The sequence below is a fragment of the Pinus tabuliformis genome, chromosome X (assembly GCF_031772625.1).
Source record: "Pinus tabuliformis cultivar Carrire ecotype Pingquan chromosome X, CPIR1, whole genome shotgun sequence".
NCBI lineage: Eukaryota > Viridiplantae > Streptophyta > Pinopsida > Pinales > Pinaceae > Pinus > Pinus tabuliformis.
Window position 1 is genome coordinate 773,124,443 of NC_142308.1, and position 20,721 is coordinate 773,145,163.

At 39.7% G+C, this 20,721-nt stretch overlaps 1 protein-coding gene across 2 annotated transcripts in view; it reads right to left on the bottom strand.

Annotated features, from left to right (window-relative positions):
- LOC149142168 (HhH-GPD base excision DNA repair family protein) overlaps nt 1-20,721 on the bottom strand; it is a 225,292-nt gene that overhangs the window by 41,819 nt on the left and 162,752 nt on the right. The gene's annotated exons all lie outside the window — the stretch shown is intronic.

Here is a 20,721-nt window from a genome sequence, read left to right on the forward strand (position 1 = left end):
TTGTCAATGCTTTTAAAGATAGATATGGTTATCCAGATAGCTCGCCTTGTGCCCCTAAAATTGTGCAACAAAATGAAAGTAATCTTATGAAAGGTCCAGCTGTTGATGAAAGATTTAAAGAAAATTCTTCATATCAGAATGGGCCATCCACCTGTATCATTGCAAATCAAATCCAGGATAGTGGAAAAGCAGGGACAAATTGTGAAATCAATGAAAAGGAAAATCAAAAGCAAATTATAGAAGAACTAATGCGGCTGGTAAAAAATATGGAGATCAATCAAACTAATTATGCCCATGATATGAGAACTTTATGCACCCACCTCGAAAAACGTGATAAGGAGATGGAAATCATGAAAATTAAACACCCTGATCACATAACCGACATGCAAAGTCAGCATGCTAAGGAAATGGAGACCACGAAAGCTAATCATGACAGGGAAATTAATTTTATGCAAAGCAAGTTATCAGGCTTAGAGGAAAATATGACGATCATGGAATTCGATTATAATAATCAGTTGGCTACCATGCAAGAAAATCATTAGAAAGAGATAAACTCTATGCAGCATTGCTTGATGACCATAAAGGAAAAGAACGATAAAGTAATAAAAAATATGGAAGCCAGTCAAATATTTCTTCAGAATAAATTACTGACCATGGAAGAAGACCATGCCAGGGAAATCAGTGCTATGAAGGTTGAACACTAGTCAGATGGATGCCATTAAAATACGGGTTCAAAAATTTCAACAACGGTCAGAGGATGAAAGAAACCAGGAACGTCAATAGATCAAAAGCCTCCTTATCTATTGCAACAAGCTCCATCTTATTATGAGGTCCTTTGTTCCATTAAAAAGTGGCTAATTGAAGGTGACCTAGATAAAAGGGAAATTAATAATCAGGTTGATGCTCACACGGCTAATCCACGAGTCTTAGAAGATCAGGTTATAACTCATGACCCCTGTAAGATTGATCCATCATCCTTGACAGGGCAGATGCAGAATGAAGAAAGACATGTCACGCATATGTTACATACTTCATCTGAGAGCTCTGAAGCAAAAAGTTCCACGTCATCAGTGATACAGCCTGCCACAAAGAAAAAACGCAAAAGAAAGAGAACAAGAAGAAGACTTGATGCATCAGATGGCCGCGAGCAACTTTATTTTCGGATAGGAAAAAGTCCTACCATATGCAGAATTGGACATGGCACATCCGATAAGCAGCCGACAGATTTGCCTAAAAGCAGGCAAATGCTCAGTATACACTATATTGAACACATCTGATGCCATGGGGCATCCTCTATATTTCTAACCCTACTCCTTGTTTTTTCAGCATTTTCATTTCTGTTTTAGGATTAGATTTACTTTTCATGTTACTAGATAGTTAATAAATGAAGAGCTTATATCTTTCCTGTGCTTAATGTTATATGATGATTTTTGGATGGACGCTACTTATGTTTTATTGTGTGTTGCGTGGATGCAGATTCTGGATTCTCACATTCCTACAGTGCAGCAACATGTCCCCAAGTAGAGCCAGATGTTGACCACTACGTGTCAACTACCCATAGCAGTACACCCCCTTTTTTCGCAAAAGGGATAGCGCTTGATCGACGTGTCCGTGCCATTCGACTTTCATCATTAGCCCGATCATGTAATGTTGTAAACCCAGTCTACATGTTTAAATTGTAAATAATCTTAGCAGATCTGAGTCATGTATGTAAATTGCCTAGGCAAACCTAATTTTCTAGTGATAATCTACGTTCTGGAAGGTTTTTTGTCTCACTGATCCATGATCAGCAGAGTTTTCCTTCAGCCTAACTCCAAAGCCGGAATGGATTTTGTCATTAGAATCTTAGGGGAATCCTAGTGTGCTTCGAGTCTATGTAAAAATAATTTGGAAATAATCCTAACTATTTGGTTAGGTTATTACAAATTGCTTGATCTGCTAGATTATATTTGTGTCGCAGAACTGGGTGGTCTATGAGGGTCTATGTCAAATGGGTTTTCCCCCTTGAGATGTAAAATTGTAAAAGTCATTATGTAAAATGTCTTGAGGGTTAATCCCCTCATAAGTCCTAGGTCCTCAGTGTTTTTTTCCCAAAGGCTAAGTTCGAGGGTCCAGTAAAAATAATAAAAAATTAAAAAAATTAAAAATAAAACATAAAATAAATAAATTAAAAAATTAAAAATAAAATAAAATAATAATAAGTCAAAAGTTTGAGGAAATAAATGCAAAATTTAAATTTTTAATATATTAAAATGCATTTAAAAATTTCGACAGATGAGATTAAAAGGGACTTTGATCCTCATCAACGGTCGAGATCATTTTGACATGGATCACTCGAACTAGCCGTTGGGAATTTTTCCTTTAAATAGGGTGTCAGGGGTCATTTGAGATCATTCAATCTTAGAGTCGTGTGCTAAAGAAAGCTCTCTCTTAGTCATTTTTTGTGCAATAAAGACTTTGGGGTTGAAATCTTGCTGGTGTTACTCTTTTGGAATTGTTGTAAGATGTTTTATTTTTCTGCATGAATTTATTTTCAGCCATTGATGATAGCTTGATGAAGAGTGATTTTAAACACAGGTATCTTGTTTAGTCGCTAGGGTTTGAATGGTATTTAAATTTCTGGATATGATGGCAGATATCTCCATTACATTCGGATTTTAGTATCGTTTTCTCCTTCTTCGTTAATGGTTGATTTAAGTTGTGCAGGAAATCCTTTTTTTGAGATTACCGGGCGTTCGGGGAAGTTCTCGGCTGAACCAACCAACTCCCGCATTGCATTTTCTGAAGAGCCCAGCCAGTTTTGATCCCGGGCTTATCATTAGAATTTTTTTTGCGGATGCATGAAGGGTTTTCTGAAGCACCTCATATTAAATTTAAAATTCTGAAAATATTTCTATGGCATACTGGCAAATCTGGCTATTTAGAGCCTTTAAATTGTGAATACTATAATTATTTCGCTCGTTTTAGGGTTTCTAGTTTTGTTTCTTGCACATATTATTCTGGGTGTTTGGTTTTTGTTATTGCAGGTTGCAAGTTAGAAGAAAACTTTTTTGTCCGAAGCCAGATCTAGGCCCTGGAGGGTAAGATCTCGCCTCAGCATCATTTTTGCAGGGATACTCTTCAAAGGAGTTTCAAATTTTCTGAAGAAATTCGAGGGTTTTTTCAAGCTATCTGTTTGTTGCTTGGGATTTCATTTTGACAGAAATTTTTCGAAATTTTTTTTATGTTGTGGCATCCTAAGGTTTCATTTGTGGTACAGGAAAATTTTCAAGGAGGTTGTGCAATTGTTGTTCACCATTCTCTCCACGCAGTCATTTTTCTGCTTCCTCAGCAATCTACTACGCCCCTCATCTGCATTTGTCAACTGCTCCTCCAAACCAGCTGCTATTGCTATCATTGGCGTTTTCTCTTCCCATCCAACCGCAGCTCCTCTCTTTTCCACGCTGCCATCAAGATCTCCAAATCTCCTCCACCGCTTTCAAAACCCGTGGTCCCTTCCTGCATTTCGACTTGCTCAATTCCTCCACGCATTCTTCGAAACCCCCACGCAGTCTTCTTTAAATCGCTCCATCATTAGCTGCTTGTCTATTGTTGTCATTCAAGCTACCTCATATGTAAAGCCTGCGTCTAATCCTCAGTCTACGCAATTTTTTTTCTCTGCTCCATCCATCATTCGCTGCAGCGTCCTACCCACGCAATCCTCCGTTGCCTTGCCATTTCCAGATCCGCGTGCTATTCGATGTCTGCTCCCTTTCACACAGCCTTCAACCTGCAATCAAATCATATGCAGCCCTACCCAATACCATTTTCATTGCTTAAAAACTTCCTCTCCCTACGCTGCCTTCAAACGCAACTTCCCACCGCAGCCTCCAGAACCTCCGTCTGCCTCACTCGATTTCTTCTGCCGTAGACCATTCTCCAACCTCTCAGCCGTCAAAGTTTATTCCGTCTCCGAACCTGCACGCTGGGAAACAAACATATATTTTTTTTATGTTGTATGTATTTCGTTAGGTTAGGTTTAGCATTAGCATATTTTGTTTAGGATAGTGTATTATTTTTATTTTTATTATGTGTTAGTATATAAAAATAAAATAAAATAAAAAAATCAATTTTCAATTGTTTTAGAATAGATTTTATTTAGATTTTAGTTTTGTTTCACTTTAAGCTTAGAATTTTATAAAAATAAATAAAAATAAAAAATAAAAAGTCATAAAAGGTTTAAATTTTTGTTTTTGTTTTGATTTTTAGATTTATTTAATTTTAGATTTAGCTTTGTTTATTTCAAGTTTTGTTAAATTTTGGTACTAGTTTAATTTAGGATTTGATTTTAGAGTATAGAAAGTTTAATTCTTAGGTTTTTATTTAGTATTGTTTTATTTTTTTAGTTTATATTTCAAAAAAAATTAAAAAAAAACTAATTAAAAATTGAAGATTCCTTTTAAAGTCTTTTTTCTATTGTGTTATAGTTAAATGTGCTTAAATGTTTATATTTGAAGATTAACTATTTGAATCTAGTTAGCATTTAAATTTTATGGTTGTCTAAAGCATTCAATCTTTAGAAATTTAATTGTTGGATCATTATTAAAGCGTTGAGAGTTTATTGAATAGCTTGTATTGCTTGAGATATTTGATGATAAATGATTGTTTTACAAGGTTCATATTTCTGCAACATTTAATAAATAATCATTTAATCATTAACGCCATAAGGCACTGGTACCTTAATTTCTAAAATCAATCAGGTGCTAAATTGCCTTGTTGTGTCTCCCAACCCAACTGGTCCATAGTTAGTCTTCCTTTATCCCATAGGGTCTACCCCCCTTCGCCTCGGGAGACGGCTTAAAAGGAGAGATCGGGGATCAGGGTGACAGCCCCCAGTCTGAGTGTTGTCGCGTTGCCCAGACAATCTGTGCAACAACAGGTTGCACTAGCCTTACGATTACACTTACTATTAGCCTTACTATATGCGTGTTAGGATAGGATGCATTGCACGTCCATTTTGTCAATAGAACTAACATTCATATGATATACCTCATGGTAGATTAGATGCATCTAAATTAAAATTTGCATATTTTATTTTTCTGTTGATTTTATGGCCTAACATTAAGCATGTGCGATCATGAGACGTCGTGAAAGCATGTTGCCCCGTGTTCTTCATCTCTTATTTGTGTCAATAACATATCTAAGTTAACTAAGAGATTGATGGAGTTCTTGTGACCTCCCGTTTAAGTAGTTTCGTCCACTTCTCCGAAAGATCACTTTCTAGTTGGACCTAGATGTTACCCACCATTTTGTGGGTGATATCCCTAGCAGAATTTTTTTCTCCAAGATGGTCCTCAATCGGCAGCGAGCAACCACCAACTAGCTCGTTGTGCCCTGAGCCATCCATGTGCTCCCTCACCCATCTACCATGATCGTATGTTTGAAGGTGGGCTTCCCGAACATAAAGGTATGCTTTGTCATTTGGTAATTGAGTATTGTAATTCGCTTATCATGGACACTTATGGGCATGGATTAATGGCGAGATTCAGCAGAAAGAATGGGCAGGGTCTGTGCTCTTGTCCCATAGACGCCTTTTGGATATTAACCTTGGATTCTAGTCTAGTGAGATCTCTTTTACTAATCATTTGGCTTTAGGTATGGTATTTCATGGGAAACCTTGATTTTGGTTGAGTGGTCTCACTCGTTATCCGCATATATTATCCCCTTTCCGCTCATTATTACCCCATTCATCATTTCCCCCACCTGGGTCCACATTTCTCCACTAGGTCCACATAGGGCTAGCTTTCCACTTCCCCTTGCCCACACCTTGAATTAGGGCTTGAATGATGCCTCGGAGGTTGATGCAGCGAAAAAGAAAGATAAAAGCATAATTCGCCACACTCAACAGGAAAATGTACCACACAAAATGCAAAAGATGGTTGGGACAAACACATTTAGCATGTGGACAAAAGCCAATACATGAGCTCTACCCCATCATCACGGTCATCACCCTGGTTCCTACATGTTCTATGGGCCTCCTTCATCATATACGAACCCATGAGTGTCACTACTATATCTCACACATCATGCTCTTACCCCTTGAGCCCCGAGCAGTTAATCAAAGAAAAATCATATAAAGGCAAAAGGCATATAAAGAAGGGTGGAAAAATCAAGGTTGGGGCACCTCATTTCTCCCTCCTATACATTATAGACCCAAATGCAGGCTTCCCTTTTATCAGCTCCTCTTTTACCCTAGCATGTGGCCTAGGGCTGCCCCTTCTCATCCCCTACTTCATCCACCTCTGTATCACATACCAACACCTTTTAAAAGATGTACCTTGAACATATTATCCTTTCTAGAAGTAGAAACCACTTGATAGAATACTTGGTCAACCCCATTTAGGGTTTGGAGACTAGGGGATGCATTGACTTGTTGTACAGGAAGGCTAGGGGACACATTGGATGTTATGAAGGATTGCAGTTGGTCTCCATCTTGGGTTTGGTCTCCCTATACGCGATCCTAACCCTCCAGAGGGCTACATTGGTACATGTAGGGTGTGTGTTGAGAGCCATGGGCCTCCACAACAGTAGACAGCACTCCATGGATCCCCGAGGATGTTCTGAGATTGCTCGAGATTCACCTGTTGGACAAGGAAGATGCACCTGGTACACCATGCCTAGTCGGCGCCACAATTGCACCATACACTTGGCTGGTGACCCAAAACTTGTACACTGATGTGGCATCATTTATTCCATCATCTGAGCCCTTACAGATGGCCTACAAACATCTTCGACTTACTTGGAGACCCATGAGGTTATTGGTGTGCCCCCACACCCACTGGGAGCATCACAAGTTTATTGTTTGGAGAACAAGGGACCACCCCCTTGTCCATCACTTTTGAGGGTCCTCTTCATCATTATGGCACTTATGGACCTCATGAAGCTTCTTGGAGGGCCCTACGACATGCATAGATTATTATTTGACCTCTTGAAATGCTTATTATTTTATATGTGAGCTAGTTTGGTGGACTTGCCAACAAAAGTTGGTTAATTTCAATTTGAACATTATTTTATTTTAGGGGCTAATGTAGGCCCAATTAGGTAATTCGAACTCCTAATGAGTGTATAAATAGGAGTTAGATGAATTCACTTTATAACATCACTTGACTTGGATCATTCTCTCGCTTGAGAACTTCACATTTTCCTTGGAGGATAGTTTTGGATCATGGATGAAATTTGATGTGTGGATTGGGACTTCTTATCTTGGAGCCATAGTTTTAAAACTCCGACTCCGACTCCGACTCGGCCGAGGATCGACTCCGACTCTGACTCCGAAACGGTAATGACTCGGCCGGCTCGATTTCAATGACTCGGTCGTTGTAAAAAATACATTAAATATTTATTTTTTTTATAAAAAAACATAATTTTAAAGATTTTAAACATAATTTTAAAGATTTTCATTCATGTTTCCAAACACACAGCATTATAATATAGATGGAAGACAACATATGATCAAAGTAGGCTCATGAACCAATCCATTATATCAAAATGGTACCCAATGGCAATACATAGTCAACTGTCATACATGATCAAAGACTCAAAACAAAAAACACATAACCAAGGAGGCTAGAAATGGCCTCTACAACAAAAGTAAACTGTGATGGTGACCAGACTCCAGTACTAGTACTACTGGCTAGTAGCTACTGCCAGAGGAGCCAAGATCATGTCGATCAATCTCTGGATCATCATCATCAGAGTCAGACAGGGGGCCCCATGGCTCCTCATCATCATCATCATCTCCAACTGCAACTGTAGAAGTGGTACCACTAGCAGGCTGTGCAACTGCAGCAGATGCAAGCTGAGATAGAGTAGATATGCGGCTGCGCTTCTGTCGTGGCTGAGCAGAGGAAGCACCTACAACTGGAGTCCTTGTTGGCTGTGAGACTGAGGCTGGTGGATTGGGATCTGCATTCAACTGAACAGGCTGAAGTTGAACAACATGTTCAAGTTCAACTCACGTCTCCATATCTAAATCTAAATCAAGATCCTCATCAGGATCAAACTCTACTGGACGACTCTCCACTACCCAATCTGATGTTGGATCAATGTCTTCCAACACAATGGGATCTGAATCAGGTCTTTTGTTCAGCAAATGGTTTCGTCTGAGCCGAAGGATGTATTGGACATAAACTAGATCATTTAACCGTTTTTTATCCAAACGGTTTCTCTTCTTTGTGTGAATCCTCTCAAAGACAGACCAATTGCGCTCACACCCAGATGCATTGCAAGTTGACTCAAAATACGAATTCCAAACCTTTGCAATTCAGGACAATGGCCACCAAAGGCCTCCCACCATTGTGCTGCAAAACACATAGGAGTGTAATGAGTTAGCTCAACAAGATTACAAATTATATCTAACTTTCAAATTATAAACAATTTAACAAACTTTAAAAAAAAAGTAAAACTATTAAGAATTTGAAAATTGAAATTTTTGTTTACCTGGCTCATCTGCTTCTCTAGCAATCTTTGCTAGGTTCTTCCCAAAGGTACCTGAAGCATTGCTGAAGATTGTGGCCTGTCGGTGTATCTCCAGCTGATCAAACTCCAATGGGATCATGCGATCAATGCAATCAATCAGTCCATCTCTGACCTCCCCCCTCAAAGCTCCTGACTCCTTAGCTTTATAATGATACCGTGGGTTCAAAAAATACCCAGCTGCATGTATAGGGCAATGGAGTTGATTGTTCCATCTTTCATCAATGATTGCCCAAATGGGCCCATACTTTGCCACTCTATCCTTGTATACCATCTTTATTTGCTCCTTTGCTTGATCCATAGCCTCATAAATGAAGCCCATAGCCAACCTTTCCCCATCCACCAACCGCAACACCTTAACTAGTGGCTCAGCAAGCTTCACAATCTCTGCTGCCTTTCTCCAAAAAGTTTCTTCATAGACTTTCCTTTTCAATTCTTTGCCTTCCGGTTTGTTATACCAATTGCTTTGATTACATTCATCGCTGGAAAACATCTTTTGCAAGTTTCTATGTTGGGAAAGCATAGAATGCAATGTTAAAAAATGTGTAGCAAATCTAGTGACGACAGGCCTAATAATATCCTTGCCCCCAGTGTGTTTCCTCATGAGGCTCAAAATCAATGTATGATTGTAGATAAATTTTGCTATGCTTTTGGCATTATCTATAGTGTTTTTTACCAAATCTAATTTTCCAATATCCTCAAGCATGAGGTCTATGCAATGTGCAGCGCATGTACTCCAAAAGATGGTCTTGTGTTTTTCCTCTAACAGTTTACCAGCAAGAACATAGTTAGAGGCATTATCTGTGATGAGTTGAACAACATTAGCCACCCCCATCTCCTCAACAAACTGATCCAATAGCTGAAACAACAAGTGGCCATCTTTTACCTTATCAGATGCATCAACTGATTTTAAAAACATGGTTCCCTGTGGGCAGAAGACAAGAAAGTTTATGATGGTACGGTTTCTTTGATCAGTCCATCCATCTAACATGATGGTACACCCTGTTCTTGCCCATGAGTCCTTGAACTCTTGGAAATACTCATTAATGGATTGAATTTCTTTCTGCAAACGAAACCCCCTTAGCTCATGCATAGTAGGGCCTTTGAAGCCTTTTCCAGCAGCATGTATGGCATCAAACATAGGCTCATAATATGGTGAACGAGCAGCATTAAAGGGGATATCAGCATCATACCACCATCTAGCTATGTACTCACAAGCAGTCTCCCTCAATTCTTTCTTCCAATGGTCATCTAAAGTGGGCTGCATTTGAGTTTTACTAACTTCAGGACCATGTGCATATGATGGAGAGGAGGGAGTGAAATAACTTTTGATAGTCACATCACCCTTTTTCATTCTACCCTTTCCCTTATCTTGAACAGAACCAAAAGAGGGAGGAACATATCGAAAAGGGTTGGATGTATCAGTTTGAGGGATAGAGGAAGAACCCTCAAAATCATAATGGGGGTTGGCAGCCATCATTTTTTTTATCTCCCTCTTCCTCCCAATTTCAGCCTGTATGTCTCTTTGCCTAGCCTATCTTCTTTAAATTTCTCAAAGCTGGCCAACAAATTCTTCCTAATCTCCCCAATTTCGGTGAGGTACATGGGGTAATTTGGCCTCTAATCCCTGCCAAGTGTTGTTTCAGCCTATTAATGCCCCCAGGACCTTCCTTAATTTTCCTATGGCAAACTTTGCATTGCATTTGACTATCAACCATTTCAACATATGCCCAAGCAGGATCTCTTGCTCTAGGTGCCATTTTTTGACTAGGAAATGAAAGCAAACAATCTGAAAATGAACAACAAACAAAAAAAAAAAAAAAAAACTTGATTCAATGTTCATTTATTTGACAAAAAACACTCTCTAAGCATTCTAGATATGCACCTAAAATTTACTAAGCAAAAACAGATTTATAGAGGTGAAAAAAAATACCTCCAAGAACAAACTGCCTCCTCAAGCTTGCTCCAAGAATCAGCTCCTCAATGCTGCTCCAAATGGCTGCCCAAGAAACTCCTCACTCCAGCTACAATGCTCCTCCAAGACTCCTCACTGCTGCTCCAAAACAAGCTCAATAACTGCTCACTAACTCTCAAAGAAGACTCTCACTCAAATGCATAAGATTGCTGTGAGAGAATGAGAGCACTTGGGTGTGTTAAATAGGGTTTGGGAGGGGGAAATGGACCCCAAAAGTCATTTAGAAAATTCATATAACTGCTTGGAGTCCAAACCAACCAAAAAACACTTTAAAAATCCATTAAAAATTTATTAAATCGCAGTTTTACGTGTGTCTGGGCGTTTTTTTGTGACTCGGCCGAGTCATAATGGAAACGGCCGAGTTGGCCGAGTCAGCCATGAGTCGAACCGTTCCAAGGGCCGGGTTACATCAGAGGGTAATGGCTCGGATCAACCCGGCCGTTTCGGTATCGAAACGGCCGTTTCTTAAAACAATGCTTGGAGCTTCTTATATTGGAAATATGTTGATGGTTGGATATATTCTCTTACATGTAAGTACAATTTTGATGTTATTTTCTTTTACTTTGTTGCATACATTGGTCACGAAATTTTCATTATTTTTGCACCAACCAAACCAACCAAAAAACACTTTAAAATCCAAACCAACCAAAAAACACTTTAAAAATCCATTAAAAATTTATTAAATCGCAGTTTTACGTGTGTCTGGGCGTTTTTTTGTGACTCGGCCGAGTCGTAATGGAAACGGCCGAGTTGGCCGAGTCAGCCATGAGTCGAACCGTTCCAAGGGCCGGGTTACATCAGAGGGTAATGGCTCGGATCAACCCGGCCGTTTCGGTATCGAAACAGCCGTTTCTTAAAACAATGCTTGGAGCTTCTTATATTGCAAATATGTTGATGGTTGGATATATTCTCTTACATGTAAGTACAATTTTGATGTTATTTTCTTTTACTTTGTTGCATACATTGGTCACGAAATTTTCATTATTTTTGCACTAGTTGTTGCATGCATTTACGGCATCAATGTGGAATTATGTCTCTATATAGCTTATCTCTTTGTATGAGCCATGTTTGATGAACGTATTGTCCTAGAGGTCGAAGTTACCTTGACAAGCCTTCTCCATTTGCAACGAAGTATAAATGCTTTTAAGGTCACTTTTCTTCTCTTGCCCTTAAAATTGGACGAAGTTGACATTGAGAGACTCCTTGAACAAGAAATGAAATCCATCTTCATAGTTCTCCTTGATTCCATATCCCCAAGAGGAATTAGGTGTCGATCCATCAAAAGGTGGTCACCTTAAACCTATTTCTTTACCTTTTTCTCTTTTTTCTAGGTCTAGCCACGCTAGGACACTTAGGGCCTCAATTTCCCGACAAAGTAGCCCTCCAATAAGTTCGACCTCCTAGCCACTCCTATGTTGATGTGTCCTCACGGCCTCCTCTAATTTTGAAGCCATTCCGACAGTGGAGTTGTGAGATAACCTAAACCCTAGCTCCAAGATCAAACATTGCCCTAGCATCCCCAAGGATAGTGCCTCGTAGGATCAATTTGACACCTTTAAGTGAATATTTTTGCTTTGATCCTTTCCACCTCCTTGTCTAGATTAAGAACATCATTGGTTGCTAAATTCATGCCCCTTAAACTAGGTTGGGTCCACTTGGTCCTGTCTGGTCCTGCATCTTTGAAAAAATTATTCTTCAAGAACCATTTGGGAGACCAATTTCAATAAGGATTCTAGGGATTGGGAAACTCTTTCACAGGTCATATTCCCTAAACCTAACCCTCAAATCCCCACATCCTTCTCCTAGAAGACATTGTACGTTGCTGAGAAAGCAAGCAGGTTTCATTCTTGACCCTCTTCTAGAAAGGAATTGCTTGAGTCACTTTATATCCATTTGTTGATTTATCCTTCGTTTGTGACTCCATATATATTGGGTCTCCTCCCATCGGTGAAAGTCCGTAAAGAGTAGGTTGCCTTAGTTGAGGTGACAACGAGCTAAGTCTCCATTTGTGGCCCTTGGCCTAGCATTTGACCCTTTAGGAATCCCCTTTAGGTCCCCTGCTAATTTGAGCGGTAACATGGTGTGCTTATACTTTGGTTGGATCACCTTCACAAAATATTTCATATCTCTTCATTCCTATGGATTTTAAGGGATTCCCATATCTCGTTGGAAAGGTCTCGGAATATGCTATTTGATTGTGTAATGTCCTCTTTCATTTAGACAATCTTTAATATCAATAACAACCATTTTCAACAATCTCCCATTTTTTTATTGATGGCAAATATTTGATATTTGCTTCGTCTAACAACTGCCCCCTCTATCTTCATACTTCTTTCCAATTGCTCCCCCTGTGTGCATTCTTTCCCCTTTTGACATCAATAGCAATGGGTGCACCCCTAAGATTGTGCTTCCTTTACTGAGATAAAGGAGAGATCACTCCCAACTTCTGCCAGAGATATTCAAAAGTTTCTATGGTTAGGGCTTTGGTAAAGATGTCAACAATTTGTTCTTTGGTGCCAATATATTCAATCTTGACATTCTGCTAGTTGACTTGTTCTCTAAGGAAATGATACTTGATTGGAATATGTTTTCTTAGTGCATGACAAAAAAATTTGAGATATTGACTACACTATGTGAAAATTTCATCTATTGCAGCAACTGGAATTATTCTCGTAATTGTAATTTTAATTATGCAGTTTATTTGCTACGACAAACAATGAATAAAAATCACAATTGCAATTTTCACCATAAAAATACTACAAAAAATAAAACATTGAAAATTGAGAAATTCTTGTACACACACAAGAATTTTGACATAGTTATTTTTAGACAATTGTCCCTTGAAAAACCCAATGTGGGAAAATTGGTGCAACAAATGAGGGTTTTATTATTATTCTTCAATAGCAATTTTGAGTACAATAATTTAGATGCTCTAATGGCAATCTAATCTGAGGAAAAATATTGACAAAATTATTGTGATAATTTTCTCTCACCCCACAGCTAATTCCTACCCCCGAAATTGCCTCCCTAGCCACACGCAGATCCTTCTGCATCAACCACTGCGTAGTGCTTGCGCAGACCCTCTAGGAATTTCAGCCTTCCTCATACAGCCTCTCCCGGAAATGAGAACACTTCCTCCTAAAACGTTGCTAACCACCTCTACAACCTGCTACTCACCCATTGGCTCTATCTTCTCTGTTGAGTCTCTGCTACTAAGAAAATCGAATTGGCTGGACAACTGAGTATCTGCATTGGTGTATTCTCCATCATCACATTGATCCCTTCTTATATCTTCCTGATGGGACTCCAATGGCTAAGATTAAATCTTAATCAATGGATCAGATCATATCTAGATCGATCCATGTGAGTTTCTAGAGAATTCTCACCTTGACTTAATTAATTCTAATTAATTAGCCATGTTCCCTAAGTTTAAACTTAGGAAATATTTAAATATTGGCTAATAATCTAATTAAGCCATCTCTAGGTGGAATTTCCAGAATTGATTTTTAGGTTTTCGAGATCTCATGTATTCTAGCCTCTCGACCAAATTTCCTGGCTAGAACACATTCGATGCTACAGAAACTAACACTCCCTCTTAGCGATGACTGTGTTCTCTCTAGTGCTGCACATTTTCCCACGACACCCTATCTTTGTATCACCTTTTGTCGCGCTGCTGATGTTTGGGTACTGTGATTGTCTGCCACTACCCACCAACCATTGTGCACCTCTAGTGTTGCATGTGTTGTTGTTGACCCCATTGTACCGCTGCCAACACTACAACTCCTTCTCATTTGTTGTTGCTACAACTATAACAACTGCAACTAAGAAGTATCCAAAATAATTTGTCGCTACTACTGAAATGGGTTCTCCACCGTACCATTTGTTCTTTGAAATAGATGAACTTAGCTCTCCCTAGAGCTTTCGTGAGTATATCTGCAACCTGTTCTCTGAGAACATACTGTAGCTGGACTGCACCAATTTGTACATAATATCTGATGAAATGACATCGAATATCTATATGTTTCGACCTATCATGAAACACTGGATTCTCAGAGATCTTGATGCAACTCTGAGTATCACAATAGATAAAGGTATGCCTTGTCATTTGGAAATTGAGTATTGTAGTTTGCTTATCATGGACACTTTTGAGCATGGATTAATGGGGGATTCCACGGAAAGAATAGGCTAGGTTTGTCCTCTTGTCCCCTAGACCCCTTTTAAGTATTAACCTTGGATTCTAGTCTCGTGGGATCTCTTTTACTGACCATTTGGCTCTAGGGATGGTATTTCATGGGAAACCCTGATTTTGGTTGCATGGTCTTGCTCCCTTATCCGCTTATATTACCCTTTTTCCATTCATTATTACCCCATTCATCATTTCTCCCACCTCGGTCCAGATTCCTCCACTGGGTCCACATAGGGTTAGCACGTCCCTTCCCATTGCCCACACCTGGGTCATGGCTTGAAATGAAGCCCAGAGGTTAATGCAGCTAAAAAGAAAGATAAAAGCATATATGGCCACCTTCAACAGGAAAATGCACCACAAAATGCAAAAGATGGTCAGGACAAACACATTTAGCACATGGGCAAAAGCCAATACATGAGCTCTACCCATCATCATGGCCATCACCTTGGTTCCCACAGGTTCTATGAGCCTCCTTCATCATATAGGAACCCATGATTGTCCCCACCCTGGTGGGCAATGAACCGCCCCACCTTAAAAGGGGGTATTCGCTGTTATATCTTATACATCATGCTCTTCCCCCTTGAGCCCCGACTAGTTAATCAAAGAAAATCATAAAAAGGCAAAACGCGTATAAAGAAGGGTGGAAAAATCAAGGTCAGGGCACCTCATATACCACGATTGCTACCTCCTATACATTACAAACCCAAGTGTGGGCATCCCTCTTGTTAGCTACCCTTGTACCCCAACATGTGACCCACGGTTGCCCCTTCTCATTCCCTACTTCATTCACCCATCTGCCACATGCCACCACCTTTTGAAGAATGTACCTTGACTATATTATCCCCTTTAGAAGTAGAAACTGCCTAATAGGATTATTGATTAACCCCATTTGGAGTTTAGGATTCATTAGCACATCCTGAAGTCGATTATGGAAGGGTAGGCAATTATGAAGTCCCCACCTTGTTAGGATATTCCGACACATAGGATATAGTTAAGTTCAACTTGGTCTAGTATAGAGTTAGGTTAGAGTTAGGTAAAGTGTGTTTCTTTACCGTTGTACATTTTGTAACTTACAATCCGACGGTCACGATATGTAGTGATCCGACGGTTCACTCTCACCTCGGTATTACCGACACTTGATCCGTGGCTTGACACCCGATTGGTCCATGAGTTCTATTTAAAGCGCATGGAGGGTCATTGTTCGGGTAATCCGTGCATGAGAGAAGCTTATGTAAATTTTCATTCTTTGATTAATAAATTGCCTGTAGTACCCACGTTGGGACAGGCCGTGGACTGTTTCCCTCCTTGCACTCTGAGGGTTTTAACCACGTCAAAAATACTGGTGTATTGATTTGAGATCTGGTTGTGAGCAGTGTCCTTTTGGTATTCTTTCTGTGGAACTTACCCTGTAAATTCCTACATGGTATCAAAGCAATTTGAGGGCCGCGTCCGTTGGTGATCCAAATCTGAAGCCGGTAGAACTGCATGCGGCTGTCGTTTCCTAGATCTGCTGTTTCTGACTGCTTTCGGGCCGAGAGGACTGCTCTGTTGCGTTCGGAGCATCTGTTCCAGTGAGGAACCCCTTTCGTTTCACGCGAAAAGGTTTCCGGTAGCCCTAGCTGCGTCATTTTTCAGATCGGGAGGTATACAGTGTTTTTTTTGCAGTTTACTGTTATTTTCTCTCTGCTTATTTCGGTCTCAGTTTATTTAGCCTTTTTTTTCTTAACCGGATCTATACCTTTCATTTCTGCGTATGCTCTTTGCCCTGCGACTCTGTGCGATCTGGGCAAATCAGAAACAGAAAGGAAGGATTTTTCTCATGCGTATGCTCTTTTCCCTGCACCTTAGTGTGATCTCGGAAAATCAGAAACATTGAGAAAAATATTTAGTTTTTCGGCTAAAGCTAACCTTGAGATTTTTTTTTTTTTTAAATTTCTAGTTTTTTGGCTAAAGCTAACTTCGAGCCGCAAGGTTCGTTTTTCTTTGCATATTCGTGTTGGGTTTTGTGTTTTGTGTTTTGCAGGGAAAAAGAGCTTTCTCAAGGCAAGCACGCAAACCAAGGCCCCCCCTCTCTCTCTCTCTCTCTCTCTCTCAAATTTTTTGTATAGATCAATTGGTTCAAAGCTATTTTAAGAGAGTAGAGGTCTTGGGTTCAAGTCTCCATTTTGTGGGGGCGGATTTTTTTCATTCCCGCACATTCGCGCACTTTGCCGGCAACGTCAACAATTTTTTTTCAAAAAGCCATAACTTCTTCATCCGGAAGCCTTTTTCAGAGCCGTTTTTTTTAAAACCACCTATTTTTTCGAGATCTATCCATTGGAACACTTACTTTCAGCATCTTCAGCTTCAGTTTTTTTTTTAAAAATGGAAAGTCCATGCCAAGTCATTCTTGACAGCACTAACTACTTCCAATGGGTAGCCTACATGGAAGATTTACTTAGAAGTAAAGGTCTCTTCAGAATAGCCACAGACCAAGAGAAGAAACCAAAAGATGAAGACAAGGCGGCAAAATGGGAAAATAAACAAGATCAAGCACGTGGTTTGATAGGGATGTCTATTTCTCCTGATCTTAGATTCCACATTGCAGAACTTGAGACTCCTCATGAAGCATTAGGAAAACTTGCTAAAGTTTTTGGGATTAAAAATGAAATTAGAGCCCATCAACTTGAAAATGAGCTGCTTACTTTGGATCCTAATAATTTTTCTTGCATTGAAGATTTCTTGTCCAAATTCAAGACCCTTAGATATCTCTTGGAAGGTGTTAAAGTTAAGAAAGAAGATGGTAACCTTATTTATTCCATCCTTACTAAGTTGGGACCAGCCTACTCTGTATTTGTTTCCACTTTCCATTCTACAAGGGAAGCTTTCATTTGTCAAGGACAAGATTACAAGGCCCCTTCCTTTGACTCCTTTTGTGATTCCTTAATAAGAGAACAAGAAAAACTCTTACACCTTGGTCTTCTTAATCTTGGAAACTCTTCCACGAAAGCGTTAGCCGCCCAGCAGCAACCAAATTCAAAGAATCCTAAGAAGTCATATCCTCAAAAGAATGGTCCTAAACCATCTCAGCCTCAAAATGAAAGATCATTTCAGCAAAATGATAAGACCAATAAAAACAAATGGAAGAAGACTGATAGACATTGTAACTTTTGTAATCGAGATGGCCACTTAGAATCTAAATGCTTTAAGAAGATGGAAGCCTTGGAAGCCGCAATGAAGAAACATAACATCCATGTGGAGCCTACTTCAACTTCAACTTCCGGAATGGCACTTTCTGCATGTCATTATCAATCATCTCAGTCTGGTTATGCATTAAATGTATCTTCTTTTTCTTCTCATTCTCAAGAGTGGCTCATTGATTCTGGAGCCTCTTGTCACATGGCCAAAAACCAAGCCATGTTTTCTTCTTTAAATGATTGTAACACCAAAAATATATATATTGGTGATGATAGATCTCTTAATGTTGTAGGGACTGGAACTGTTCATCTAGACAATGGTCAGTTTAATGATGTATTATGTGTTCCAACCTTATCCTGCAACCTTCTATCTGTCTATCAGATAACTCATTCAGGTGAAGGTAAAATTGTTGAATTTTCACCTCATGATGTTGTAATCAAGGATCTAAAAGATCCTAAACAGATTCTGGCTACTGGTCTTGCTGATGATTCCAAAAGGTTGTATAAGTTTCACAACTTTGGGTCATCCAATCTTCCCTCAGTATTTGTTGCTCATAATGATGAAGTGAGCAAACTTTGGCATGAGCGATTTGGTCACTTAAACTATCGCTCCCTTCAGCATCTATGTAAAGAAAACATGGTGACAGGTCTTCCTATGATATCTTGCAGAGATGGTGTTTGTTCCGGATGTGTACTCGAAAAACATCATCGGGACAGTTTTGACAAACGTGCCTCTTGGCACGCCTCAGCCCCTTTACAGCTTGTGCACAGTGATTTATGTGGTCCTCTTCCTGTTGCTTCATTCTCTGGCTGCAAGTACTTCTTAACTTTCATTGATGATTTCTCCAGACGCACTTGGGTATACTTCTTAAAACTCAAGAGCGAAGTATTTAACACTTTTTTGGCCTTCAAAGCCTTTGTTGAAAAACAATCTGGACATCAAATTCTTAAGCTAAGAAATGATAATGGTGGAGAATATGTTAAAAACACATTCATCAACTTTTGCACCGAAAATGGAATTCAAATGCAACATACTGTTCCATACACTCCACAACAAAATGGTGTAGCTGAACGGAAAAATCGCACCTTAAAGGAAATGGCTAATTGTATGCTGCAATCTAAAGGACTCAGTCTTAGTTTTTGGGCCGAAGCAATTAATTGTGCAAATTATATAATCAATCGCACTCCTACTAAGGTTCTAGAGAATATCACTCCAGAAAAAGCTTGGAGTTCCATTAAACCAGATGTAAGTCACTTTCGTGTGTTTGGAAGTGAAGCATGGGCCCATATTCCAGATGAAAAGCATAAAGCTTTAGAACCTAAGAGTGAGAAATGCACTTTTGTTGGATATTCTGAAGATGTAAAAGGTTATCGACTTATTCCATTTAAGTCCAAAAATGTTATCATTAGAAGAGATGTAAAATTTGATGAAAATAAATCGGCCTGCGAGCCTAGTCCAGCGGATGTGCCACCTCTTCCTATCTCTTCTACCTTTGAAAACATTTCTTCTTCAGATGATGAAAGCGAGGATGATAATCCTCCCCCACCTTCTCAGGATCCTCAACTTCCAAGATGGGTCCGTGCTACTCGGGATGCAGCAGGTGATCTTGCCGGTGATCCTACAGATCAGCGACGGACACGTTCTCAGTTTGAAAGAGCCTCTTCTTTACTGGCTCAAGCTCCAGTAAATCATGATCCTGACACTTTTGCAGAAGCTTCAGGCCATCCACATTGGGAAGCAGCTATGAATGAAGAATATCATTCATTGATGACAAATGATACATGGGATCTTGTTCCTCTACCAAAGGGACGCAAACTTGTTAGATGTAAATGGGTTTACAGAACCAAGTATGGACCAGATGGGAAAGTTGATAAACATAAAGCTCGTCTCGTTGCTAAGGGCTTTTCACAGGTTGAAGGCATTGACTACACTGAAACCTTCTCCCCTGTTGCCAAAATGAACTCTATCCGCCTTGTTCTTTCCCTTGCTGCCTCTTTAAAATGGGAAGTCCATCAGATGGATGTTAAATCTGCCTTCTTGCATGGGGACTTGCAGGAAGAAATCTATACGGAACAACCCATTGGCTTCATACAAACAGACTCCAGCCTTGTTTGTCGACTTAAGAAATCCCTTTATGGCCTCAAGCAAGCTCCTCGGGCTTGGTATGCCAAAATGGATAGCTTTCTTTTAGAATCTGGCTTTTCTAGGTGTCATTCTGACAATACTGTCTACACCAAGAAAGTGGGCAACTCTCTTATCATCCTTGTTCTTTATGTTGATGATCTTATTCTTACTGGTAGTGATCCCAACCTTATAAACCATGTGAAGTCCAGCCTTAAAAAGAAATTTGAAATGACAGACTTAGGACACTTACACTATTTTCTCGGTCTTCAAGTCTTGCAATCCCAAGAGGGTATTTTCCTTTCCCAGTCCAAGTATGCTTGTGATATTCTTCGTCATTTTCACATGGAAGACTGTAAGCCAGCCCCTTCTCCCTTTCAGTCTGGAGTCAAACTTTCAGTCTCTTGTACTTCTCCTGAAGTTGATGCTACCTTATACCGTCAACTTGTCGGAAAACTCTTGTATTTAACCCATACTCGTCCTGATCTTTCCTTTGTTGTTGGCCTTGTTGCTCGTTTTATGCAAAACCCCCGTGAAAGTCATTGGAAAGCAGCTAAAAGAATACTTCGTTATGTTCGAGGTACAGTACAGTTTGGGATTCATTACAGTGCCAAAGCAGCTCCTCTGTTAGTTGGTTTCACTGATTCTGATTGGGCTGGTGACCATGATGATCGGAAGTCTACTGCCGGTTATGTCTTCACTCTTGGTTTAGGACCTATTACATGGGCTTGTAAGAAACAGGCTGCCA